A 13,054-nucleotide genomic window follows, 5' to 3' on the forward strand; every position below is an offset into this window, starting at 1 on the left:
GTGTCTGCCTTTGTATGTGTGTGCTGGGGTGAGTGTACATATGTATGTGTGTGTATTTCAGAGAGTGTGCATGTATCTGTGTTTGTATGTATGTGTGTTGAATAGTGTTGAGCATTCCGATACCGCAAGTATCGGGTATCGGCCGATACTTGCGGTATCGGAATTCCGATACCGAGATCCGATACTTTTGTGGTATCGGGAATCGGAATCGGAAGTTTCCAGTGTATGGTTCCCAGGGTCTGAAGGAGAGGAAACTCTCCTTCAGGCCCTGGGATCCATATGAATGTGTAAAATAAAGAATTAAAATAAAAAATATTGATATACTCACCTGTCCGGAGGCCCCTGGACATCACCGCTGGTAACCGGCAGCCTTCTTTGTTTAAAATGAGCGCGTTCAGCACCTTCCATGACGTCACGGCTTCTGATTGGTCGCGTGGCGGTCACATGAGCGGCACGCGACCAATCAGAAGCCGTGACGTCATGGAAGGTGCTGAACGCGCTCATTTTAAGCAAAGAAGGCTGCCGGTTCACAGCGGTAAGGTCCAGGCTGCGTCGGAGAGGTGAGTATATCAATATTTTTTATTTTAATTCTTTATTTTACACATTAATATGGATCCCAGGGCCTGAAGGAGAGTTTCCTCTCCTTCAGACCCTGGGAACCATCAGGGATACCTTCTGATACTTGAGTCCCATTGACTTGTATTGGTATCGGGTATTGGTATCGGATCAGATCCGATACTTTGCCGGTATCGGCCGATACTTTCCGATACCGATACTTTCAAGTATCGGACGGTATCGCTCAACACTAGTGTTGAAGTGTGCGTGCATACTTATATGTGTGTGTTAAGGTGAGTGTGCACGTGATTGTGTTTGTGCTTGTTTTTGTTGAGGCAAATGTGCATGTATGTGTATATGTATGTGTGTGTGTATGTGTTAAGGTGTATATGTGTTGAGGTCAGTGTGAATGTGTCATGCCCATGATTTTTGCAGATAATTAATAACTGCATTGTTTCCTTCTTTCCTGACCCTCCCTCAATGCTATACTGAGATATGTGGAGAGATGATCACAGGACCTGCAATTATCAAGGGAGAAAACTTTTCAAGGTCCAGTACAGAAGGTGGGTATGCGTACATGTGCATGTGTATGAGTCGCCCCACGGGCTAGGGGTACTCGGTACTGTGTCCTTCGGTTCACAGGGGGATGTTACGGTGGCTACGACCCGGTCCGTGGCCCAGGATGCCCATGTAAAAGGGAAATGTCTTTAAAGGGATAGAGTTTATGCTCGTGACACCACCTGTGGTATTCGGTCAGGGTGACCGACGCTGCTTTAAGGGGTCCGCTGGGGTGATGCTATGGCAGCTAGATGGTATACCTTCCCACAGGTGAAATATGTCCCCAGGGCTTCCCGGTGTGTAGATGATGGTATGGTGAGAGGCGCAGAGAAGAACGAGGACACAAGGTTGCAGTTTCTTTACCTTTACTGTAGGCTTCAGCGTCCTCAGTCCAGAGCACCAGATCACAAAGCAGGCAGAGTCTGGCGGGTCTGGAGGCAAGTCCAGAGTCCCCTTGTCCAGGTGGAATTCAGTAGCCTTCCCTTGTGCTGCAGTGGTGTAGTCCCTTTCTTCACCGAATCCGTAAAAAAGAGTTTTCTTTATTCACAAACTTTAAGCATAGAGGATACAGACTTCAGCATGAGCCATATGGGTAAGAATCTCAACGTGTTTCTGGATACTAAGCTCCGTTAATCATATGTGTGTGTGTCCCCAAAGCATGCAGCATTGTGTGTGAGTCTGATGTAATGAGCTGGCCGGCTCTGACTGTTCTGTTATCATTGACATAGAAGAATCTGTGACAGACACTGCCCCCGTGTGGCCAGAAGTTATACCTACGCCGAATGTGATTACAGAGAAACAAACTGTATTGGCTAAGCTCCCCCCTGTTATGTCATGTGACCAGGAAGGAGAGGAAGAAGAGCCCGGGAAATCTGTCTGTGCAGAGAGAAGTCTGTGTATGCTGGTGCCCTCCTGTGAATGCGATATAACAGATTGCCTGGACGATTCCCCTCTCTTGAAAGCTGACTTTCAGATCCAGCTCCCAGGAACTGTAAGCGGGTCCTCTGTTGAGAGGCCGAATATTCACTCAGCGGTGACATCTCCACAGATCCTGAACCGAACTGTAAGCGGGTCCTCTGTTGAGAGGCCGAATATTCCACCCCTACCTGCCGTACCCCAAGGACTACAGTCTGGACCTGAGAGACGGAGCTTTGTTTAATCCCTGCAGAGACAGACAGGCCTGCGACGTGGGAAGATAACCTTCTGGAGCAAAGAGACTGGTAACGTGTGGATAGGGACAGTGAGGGAAAGTTTGTTATTACACGTTATTTCTGTGAATAGGTATATTTTGTACTGTCTATTATTGTGTTCCGCTGTGTTAAGAAAATGTTTAACAGTAAAGATACGTTTGTTAAGATGGAATCTGGGTGTGGAAGTTTTGCTGAGCCAGATCATGGATATACATGGGCGAACTTGCCCTCGTCCACTTCACTGACCCCAGCACCAAAAAGGTGTGTGTGACGGTATGTGTATCCCAGCGCTAAAGGGGTGTGTTCGTGTTCCCAGTACTGTAGCACTGAAAGTGATGTAAATGAGTGCGCATATGTGTGTGTGGTTAAATGTGTGTGTGTGTGTGTGTGTGTGTGTTGAGATCAGTGCGCTTTTGAGTGTGTGTGGTTAACGTGACTGTATTATGTGTGTATGTGTCTTGAGGTGAGTATGCATGTGTGTGTGTGCTAAGGTGGGTGTGCACATGAGTGTGTTTGTGCTTGTGTGTGTAAAGGCAAATGTGCATGCATGTGTATACAGTAGATATATGTGTGTATGTGTAAGGGTGTATATGTGTTGAGGTGAGTGTGAATGTGTCATGCCCATGATTCTTGCAGATAATTAATTACTGCATTGTTTCCTTCTTTCCTGACCCTCCTCCAATGCTGTACTGAGATTTGTGAAGTGAGGATCATAGGACCTGCAATTATCAAGGGAGAAAATTTTTCACGGTTCAAAACAGAAGGTGGGTGTTCATGTGCGATGCCCGCTAGGGCCGTTGCCACCCGCCGCTATTAACTAGTTAAATGTCGCTGACAGCGGCATTTAACTACCGCATCCGGCCACACGGCCGGAAATGTGCGTATCGCTGACCCCCGTCACATAATCGGTCAGCGATGCATCAGGATAGTAACCATAGAGGTCCTTGAGACCCTGTGGTCGGCGCTCATAGCAAGCCTGTAATTAAGCTACATAGGAGCGATCTGATGATCGCTGTTATGTAGCTGAGCCGATCAGGCTATGCCAGCTTCTAGCCTCCCATGGAGGCTGTTGAAGCATGGCAAAAGTTAAAAGAAAAGTTTGAAAAAAATATGAAATAAATAAAAAAATATATAAAAGTTTAAATCACCCATCTTTTGCCCCATTCAAAATAAAAAAATAAAAATAAAATCAAACCTACACATATTTGGTATTGCCGGCTTCAGAGTCGCCCAATCTATCAATAAAAAAAAGGACTAACCTGATCCCTAAATGGCGTAGCGAGAAAAAATTTGAAACGCCAAAATAACGTTTTTTTGGTCGCTGCGACACTGCATTAAAATGCAATAACAGGCGAAAGAACGTATCTGCACCAAAATTGTATCACTAAAAATGTCAGCTCGGCAAACAAAAAATAAGCCTGCACCTAACCGCAGATCACGAAAAATGGAGACGCTACGGGTATCGGAAAATGGTGCAATTTTAGATAAAAAATAACCTAGACATGTTTGGTGTCTATGAACTTGTACTGACCTGGAGAATCATAATGGCAGGTCAGTTTTAGCAGTTAGTGAACCTAGCAAAAAAGCCAAACAAAAACACGCATGGGGTTGAACTTTTTTTGCAATTTCACAGCACTTGGAATTTTTTTCCCATTTTCTAGTATACATCATGGTAATACCAATGATGTTGTTCAAAAGTACAACTCGTCCCGCAAAAAATAAGCCCTCATATGGCCATATTAACAGGAAAATAAAAAAGTTATGGCTCTGGGAAGGAGGGGACAGTTTTGTAAGGGGATTGTGGATGTTGGGATGCAGGACTGAGGATACAGGAAATGACTAAAGGTCACAAGGGCTGCAGTTTTATTTACCTTTAATCCCTGGTTGAAGGTGCAGTCCGGGGCACAGGTAACAGGTGGTAATGGAGATCCGGGAAGCCTGAAAGCAATTCAGAGTCCCCATAGCCTGGTGGATTTGGAGGCCTTCCTACTGCACTGTTCTCTGCATTCTTGATGCTTTATGCTCTACTTAAGTCCCTCTCTCAGTCTGTCCATTAAATGGAACACTACCCACATGGCAGGCAGCTTGAGCCTGTTACAGGTGTCATTCCCTTGTGGTGACTCCAGACTCTGGTATGCTGCTGTGCCTCAGGGTGTCCGCTGGGGCCAGGAGACCTGCAATCCCCTGCCCTCCGGATTTAGTTGCTGGGTCTGCAGTTCCCACACAACCACGGAATCCGAAGTCCTGTCTTTGGCACTCAGTCCTGGGGTGAGCTCAGTCGCAGCTCCAATCCCCAGGTTTGCCTCACTTGCCTCTTCCTCCTTCACTGTCTTCTCCCTCACACACACTTCCTAACTCCGCCCCCAGGCCAGAACTTATAGGGCAGCTCCCGTGAAACTGAGTTTAGAGCTCCCCCTTCTGGTCTGGAGTAGGAAAGGTGTTGAATGCTTGTGTTACCTGCTAAGGGGATCCCTCCTTGCTTCCAGGCATGACATCACTGCCTGTGAGGGAGGCAATGCCACTGTAGCCTGGATTCCTGGGGTGCCACACGTCCATGTGCCTGTGCATGTATGTCTGTGTACATTGTGTGTGTCCCCAGAACTGCAGCATTGTGGGGGTTTGTTTATGTCTCCAGCAATAAAGGGGTGTGTGTGTGTTGGTTTGTGCTATGACCTAAGGAATTAAGTGGTTTGCGTGTCGGTGTGTGTGTGGCCCCAGCACTAAAAGGGTGTGTATGTTTGTATGTATATATGTGTGTTACGGTGAGTGTGTATATGTATATGTGTGTTGAGGTGAGTGTGCATAAAGGAGAGTGTGTATGTATATGTGTATGTGTTTGTGTGCATATGTGTGAGCTTCCCTGTGCGCATAAAAGTAAGCTAATTGCATTGTTTCCTTTTTTCCTAACCCTCTAACAATGCTGTACTGAGATTTCCAGAGTGATGATCAAAGGGAGAAAACTTTTCAAAGTCCAGCACAGAAGGTGGGTGTGCGTGCATGTGCCTGTGTATTTATGTGTATGTACATACAGTATATATATATATATATATATATATATATATATATATATATATATATATATATATATATATATATATATATATATATATATATATATTACATACATACATAGATAGAAGCTTACATAGAATTACCTAGAGAGGTATGAAGTGGCAGGTAGGGCAGTGGATAAAAGTATTATTGATCTTTATTGAAACAATATTTTTTTAAAATCACGTAACATTAAAAGACAGGATGATAGAATAAATTGGACCTCCAAAAAGGAATCAGGATGTGACACAGCAAAGGATTTTTTAAGTGATTATATGCAATATATCCGCGTTAGGTATAGTATCCCTATAGGAAATTTGCCTGGACTTAGCATATGGGTGGACATAAATAATGTCTCATGACAAAAGGAAAATCCCCCCTTTTTCTTTATATATGCAGTCCTATATCAAATAAAATGAAGGGTAAAGGGTAATAAATGACAAGATATATTAATGAACACCCTTTTCTCAGGAAAAAACCATATAGATAAAACAGCTTATGTCATGCTTCTAATCAGATCAGGAGTGGTCTAAAAGTAAGAACAATGTACAGTATGTTTCATATAGGAAGAGAAACTGATATCAGACAACTAAAAGATGGTCACTAGGTGGCCATAAGGTCTAGCGTCTGAGACTTCTTATTAGAAGTTATCCCGCGGGGATATTCCTTTTGTCATGAGACATTATTTATGTCCACCCATATGCTAAGTCCAGTCAAATTTCCTATAGGGATACTATACCTAACGCGGATATATTGCACATAATCACTTTAAAAATCCTTTGCTGTGTCACATCCTGATTCCTTTTTGGGGGTCCATTTTATTCCATCATCCTGTCTTTTAATGTTACATGATTTTAAAAAAATATTGTTTCAATAAAGATCAATAATACTTTTATCCACTGCCCTACGTGTCACTTTGTACCTCTCTAGGTAATTCTATGTAAGCATCCATGATTGAAGTGCTGTTTATTTGCCTTTAAAAATATTTGGATTATGGGATTAATAGATAGATAGACGAAAAGTCGGCAATTCAGCAGCCGCGTAATATAAAATCACATCAGGAGCCGACAGGATAGGAGAGATGGATTACATACAGCAAATACACACAGAATAGGTAGATATACAGATGTCTGTGACAAATATAATTAGTACAGTGTGTTCAGCTTACTGTACATGTATTTAATTAATAAAAGATTATTTTTCTGAAAAAAATGGCATGGGCTCCCGCGTAATTCGTAACTAGCATGGGGAAAGTCGATGGCTGGGGCCAATGTTGATAGCCTGGGAAGGGGATAATACCCGTGGAGCTTTCCAGGCTACTAAGATGTATACATAGCCTTTACTGGCTATTAAAATGGAGGACCCTAAAAAAATGATGTAGGGTCCCCCTATAATTAATAATCGGCAAAGGTTATGCAGAAAGCTGCAGGCTGATATTAATAGCCTAGGAAAGGGCCATGGATACTGCCACCAGGCTAAAAACATCAGCTCTCAGCTGCCCGAGAAAAGGTGCATCTCTAAGATGCACCAATTCTGGCACTTAGCAGCACTCTTCCCACTTGCCCTGTAGCGGTGTCAAGTGGGGTGATAATTGGGGGGGGTCGATGTGACCTTTGTAGAAATTCTCACAGTGGTTTGCTGTGAAATCGCTGAGCTTGAACTGCGGTTACCTCATCACTGACTTTTTCCCATGGTGCTGAGGTCACGGCAGTTCAGCCCTGGTGGGAACGCAGCCTCAGTGCCTGGAGGTAACCTCGATGATGTCACTGCTAGTCACTGAGGCAGCAGCTCATTCACCAGTGGTTCGCAGCCTGGACAGTCGCATCTTGGCACTGTCCAGGTTGAAAACTAATAATCCCCCAGACATCGATTACGGCGTAGGACAGAACGACCGACAGGTGAGGGATATTGTTGCTTTTCTATTTTAGTTTTATTACAGGCGAATGAGGGCTTTGGTGGAATTATACGTTAGGTGAGTATAACTGTGTTTGTTATTTTTAAATAGAATGGAAAACTGTGTTTAGTCTTATTTCCAATAAAGGACTTCATTCTGGCTGTGTCTTTATTTACCATGTAACTATAGGATTAGTAATGGATAGGTGTTTTACAGATGCGTAAGTGGGAAGAGCCAGGCAAAGCAACAGAATTGATGCATCTAAGACATGTGCCTTTTCTGGGCAGCTGTTGGCTTCTATTTTTAGGTGGGGGAGGCCAATATCCATGGCCCGTTACCAACCTGAGAATAGCAGCCCCCAGCTGTGAGCTTTAGCAAGGCTGGTTGTCAAAAAAGGGGGGACCTCATGATGATTTTTGAATTATTTATTTAAATAATTAAAAAATACAGTGTGGAGATCCCCCTATTCTTAATAACCAGCCTTACTGAAACTGACAGCTGGTGGTTGCAGCCCTCAGCTGTGAGTTTTGCCTGGCTGGTTATCAAAAATACAGGGTAACCCATGCAGGTTTTTTTATTTATTTATTTACAGAGCAGGAGCGGCTGATGAATTTAAGTTCAGCTCTGAACAACTATGTTCTCTCTTTCTAAATATTCCTACCACATGCCTGTACTTTAATCAATTATACTCAATACTACAGGCACACACAGCAGCACTTTGGCTCCTATAGCAATAGCTGCATACAGACACAGCACATTTACCACCCAGCAAACATAGGTGCGGGAGCACCCAGGAAACCAAGACAACACAGGTAACTAATGCATGCCGGTTACAGTGAGAGCGATGCCACCAATCCAGAGTGTGAGCTGCTATGCCAGAGTTTTAGCAGCCTTGCCACCAACTGTGAATGTGTGCCACTATGCCTACTGAGGGTGGGAGCCGCTATGCCATCTACGTAGTGTCAGCTGCCATGCCACCAACTGGGAGTATGTGCTACTATGGCTACTTAGTGAGCCACTATGCCACCCACTTATAGTGCTATGTCACCAATACATGTCTCATAAATTGTCATTTCTTTTCAGCAGTAACTGCAACTCTTCCCCTTCAAATATATCCCTCCCATTTCAAGTACCATAGTAAGCTTTCTTATAGTATTTACCCTCATTGTTGCGTAATCCCTTAACCTGACACTGGTTTAAATACTAAAATATTGCTATTTCTATTTGCTATTTCTACACATGACAACATTATGACACCGTCAGATTTCATTTGAACCCTCAGGCTAATATCCTTATCATGCGATGTCTCTGACTTTGTCACCTGTTGTATTTATTTTGCTCAATTTTATCTAATTTTATTCATTTTTTTTCTTTATTTGGCTTTCAGTTTACATGACTGTTGTTTTTGCTTGTTTGTATTTTACATTTGTACAGCACTTTGTTTATACACATGAATCCTATGGGATATATATTGTTGATTGATAGCCTTTGATCTTTTTATTATTCACTTATACTTTCTTCTTTTTTTGCAGCAACATTGTGATAAAGACCCCAGTGGGGTTGAAACGTCTTTACTTTGTCACATACTTCAAAATCACAGTTAATTTTGTTTGTTCGTATGAAATTAAAAAAATTGCATCACCAAAAAAACATTGTGCGGTGAATTTTTCTAGCCTTAATGAGGCTTATAGTAATTTATAAATGCTGTAAATATGGTGCTTACTTTGAAAAGTAGAAACAGTCACGTATCAAAGATAAAGAAGACAATTCAAGTAAAAAAACACATAATAATTGAGTGATCCCTCAGTTACAGTAATTTAACCTACAGAAAACCATTCGTAGTAGTTTTTGTCACCAGATAAGTATTTGATTTGTGTTAAGAGCGAGTTATTCTATGTGAAATACACACAGTGTACTTGTACAGATCAATATTAGGACTAAGAGGTCTATCAGCCATTTCCTGCTGGTTAACAGATAGCCTGAAGCAAGAGGTCAATGTTTCCGTAACACAAGTCTTTGCGAAGCCTATACGGTGGTAGTTATAACATAATGATAGGGAGAGAAATATAACTTTTTCTCTTTGCAGCTATCAGCACATGAGTAGATGAGCTCGGTGGTGCCTTACAGCACTATGAATGCTACAGATGAGGCTTTGAAATATTTTAGACCAGGAGTGCTGAATACTCTTGCAGTTATGGCTTTATAGGTTCATTAACTCTTAGTCATAGAGTAAAGTCAATATAGTATTTTAACAACCTGTCTCTTCATTATAGTAATTGTTTCTGTGCAGAGTTGGCTGTTAGTGAGAATGAATGTGTTGAGGATATAAAGAGATTGCATCATAAAATGTAGGGATTGATTGATAATAAAATAATATCTGGAATCAGATTCTCATGCCGATCAGTGTCCTGCCGATCAGGGTCCTGCCGATCAGGGTCCTGCCGATCAGGGTCCTGCCGATCAGTGTCCTGCCGATCAGTGTCCTGCCGATCATTGTCATGCCGATCAGTGTCCTGCCTATCAGTGTCCTGCCTATCAGTGTCCTGCCGATCAGTGTCCTGCCAATCAGTGTCCTGCCGATCAGTGTCCTGCCGATCAGTGTCCTGCCGATTAGTGTCCTGCCGATTAGTGTCCTGCCGATCAGTGTTTTGTTGATCAGTGTCCTGCCGGTAGCCCTGAACACATCATTTACATATAAGGAAAATGTGGATCTCACGGGAATAAGATATCAAATCGCAGATATCAAGGTATCATTTTTTCACCATCCTATGATCTGCATGTCCATATTGATGGCTTGGGAGGGATGATCCTACTGGGAGATTCCTTTTAAGAAATCAAGCTCTTTAGAATAATTCAGGAGGAAGAGGCTTAAAGAATTTCATTTATATTAGTAAATGTTTTATGCCTGTTTGTGACTATGTTCTATAGAACATGTATATAATTTGCAGATATTAGAAATTAATCTGATTGTCCAGGTTAGCGCAATTTAAACAGCTGATGCAGAACAAAAATCTTGATGATGGGTGCGGGAAGATACGATTATAGTGAACGTTGGTCTTAGATGGCTCACAGAATGTAGAGCACATGTACAGTAATAGGCAAAGGGAAAGAAGGAGATGTGGGGACTTGCACAATTGTGGAGAGCTTTGTGGGTGAGAAAAATATATTTCTAAAGTGTGTTGAAGCCCAACGAAAAAGCTCACTGGAGGCATGAATACGTTATAATTAACCAAATTAGGTTTACTCACCTGATGTCATGATCCAGCTGTCGCGGGAAGACTAGGTGAGCGAGAGCTAAAAACCCGGGCCCCTGCAGTTTCCCTCAGACTAGGGAAATCCTGACTGACCCTTTACCTGGAGTTTACACTGATGGTGTGCATGTCCAGGCCTCGAACCTCACCCTGACTCCTGTTTTAACCCTAGGCTGATACCTCCGCCCTCCACCCAGTGAAGAGGTAATATTCCAATACCCACAGTTAGCACAGACAAGGATAAAGGAAAATATACACCACGCCGCAGTCACTCAGGAATACACTATAAATGTGCAGGGCAAAATAAATACAAATATAGGAAGGAGTAAATAAGACAGAGAAAAATACACCACCAGCAACGAATCTCCAACAACCAGCTCTCCACTCCAGACCGAGATAACAACGCACAAGACAGAAGCTATAATTGGCGACGCCCAATGAACAGGAGAACTATTTAAAGGCCATGGGAATGGCCCAGCTTCCAATCCGAGGATTAGGAAAATTAACCCCGGAACAGCTAGATAAAATCTAGCAGACGCCAATGAGCAAATAGTGGTCAAAAGCGGAATTACCGCTGTCTGTCAGACGACCTGGTCTGAACAGCGTCCGACATGACAGTACCCCGCCTTCTACGAGGGACCCCAGGGCCCTCACGGCTTATAGGACCCAGCTTGTCTGGATGGCGACGATGAAAAAACCTGACCAGCCGATCTGCATGAATGTCCGAGGCTGGTACCCAGGACCTCTCCTCAGGCCCATAACCACGCCAGTGTACCAAGTACTGTAAAGTGCGACGCACTACATGAGAGTCAACCACCTTGGAGACTTCAAACTCCAAATTACCATCCACCAAGACTGGAGGTGGCATAGGCGCTGCGTCCACAGAACCCACCACCTTCTTTAGAAGAGACCTGTGGAACACGTTGTGTATCTTATACAACGTAGGGAGCTCCAATCGGTACGCTACTGGGTTAATGACGGCGGTGACCCTAAATGGACCAATAAACCGTGGACCCAATTTAAGGGACGGTATTTTGAGTCTTATGTTTTTTGTGGATAACCACACCCAGTCATCCACACTCAGGTCCAGACATGGCACACGCCTACTGTCAGCCACACGCTTGTACCTAGCAACCACACTCAACAGGCGCTGCTTAACTCTCCTCCAGACTGATGACAATTGTGTCCCCAACTGGTCCTCCTCCGGAACGCCGGAAGAGCCCCTCTGACTCAAGGTACAAAATTGAGGATGTAGCACGTAAACACAAAAAAACGGAGACTCCCCAGACGACTCCTGGCGGTGATTATTGATGGCAAACTCAGCCAAAGGAAGAAAGGTAGACGACTCCTCCTGGTTATCAGAGACAAAGCAGCGTAGGTACTGTTCCAAATTTTGGTTCATACGCTCAGTCTGACCATTTGACTGAGGATGGAACACCGAAGAATGAGACAACTTGATCCCCAGCCGTGAGCAAAATGCTTTCCAAAATTTTGCCACAAACTGAGACCCCCTATCAGACACGATGTCAGATGGAACCCCATGAAGTCTGACCACCTCCTGCACAAATACCTGAGCCAGAGTCTTAGAATTAGGCAACGAAGGCAAAGACACAAAGTGCGACATTTTAGAAAACCGATCAACAATCACCAAGATGACCGTGTTCCCAGCTGATGAAGGCAAATCAGTGATGAAATCCATGGAGATTTCCGTCCAAGGCTTACTAGGTACCTCAAGAGGAAGTAGTGTGCCAACAGGACGGGAGCGAGGCGTCTTAGCCCTAGTGCACGTGGTACAAGCTGACACGTATGAGACCACGTCCTGTCGGATCTTGGGCCACCAAAACCGACGTGACACCAACTCCAAGGTACCTATAACCCCTGGGTGGCCAGCCAGGACAGCATCATGATGCTCCGCCAAAACCTTTAGGTGGAGATGAAGCGGTACAAAAGATTTGTTGACTGGAAGCTCAGATGGTACCTCCTCCTCTGCCTCGGCAATCTCAGCCTCTACCTCGGTAGTGAGAGCCGAAACCACAACACCCTTTTGGAGGATGGGTACTGGATCCTCCCGAGGTTCTCCCCCTGGAAAACACCTGGACAAAGCATCCGCCTTAGTGTTTTTAGACCCCGGTCTGTAGGTGACCACAAAATTGAACCGCGTGAAAAACAATGCCCAGCGAGCCTGCCTGGGGGACAGACGCTTGGCTGACTCCAAATACAGCAGATTCTTATGATCGGTAATAACAGTAACCTGATGTACCGACCCCTCCAAGAAGTGTTGCCATTCCTCAAAGGCCAACTTAATTGCCAACAACTCCCTGTTGCCGATATCATAGTTACGTTCGGCGGACGAGTTTCTTGGAGAAATAGGCGCACGGACGTAAACCACTCAAAGATGAGCCTTGAGATAGTACCGCCCCCACACCAACCTCAGATGCATCGACTTCCACAACAAAGGGTTTAGATACGTCTGGCTGCACAAGAATGGGGGCTGAAACAAAACTATTCTTAAGAAACTCAAATGCGCGCACAGCAGCCTCAGGCCAAACGGAGAA

At 44.0% G+C, this 13,054-nt stretch overlaps 1 long non-coding RNA gene across 3 annotated transcripts; it reads left to right on the forward strand.

Annotated features, from left to right (window-relative positions):
- The first annotated feature begins 567 nt into the window (after positions 1–567).
- Positions 568–8,891, forward strand: LOC143809669 (uncharacterized). 3 transcript variants are annotated; one of them, XR_013222380.1, is made up of 5 exons: positions 568–1,118; positions 1,488–1,705; positions 1,842–5,065; positions 5,096–5,286; positions 8,781–8,891. It is a non-coding gene; the product is annotated as an uncharacterized LOC143809669 (long non-coding RNA). The 3 variants fall into 3 exon arrangements; XR_013222378.1 differs by having other exon boundaries at positions 1,842–5,286; XR_013222379.1 differs by having other exon boundaries at positions 1,958–5,286.
- Positions 8,892–13,054: the final 4,163 nt, after the last annotated feature.

This window comes from Ranitomeya variabilis, chromosome 2 (genome assembly GCF_051348905.1).
Source record: "Ranitomeya variabilis isolate aRanVar5 chromosome 2, aRanVar5.hap1, whole genome shotgun sequence".
Lineage (NCBI taxonomy): Eukaryota > Metazoa > Chordata > Amphibia > Anura > Dendrobatidae > Ranitomeya > Ranitomeya variabilis.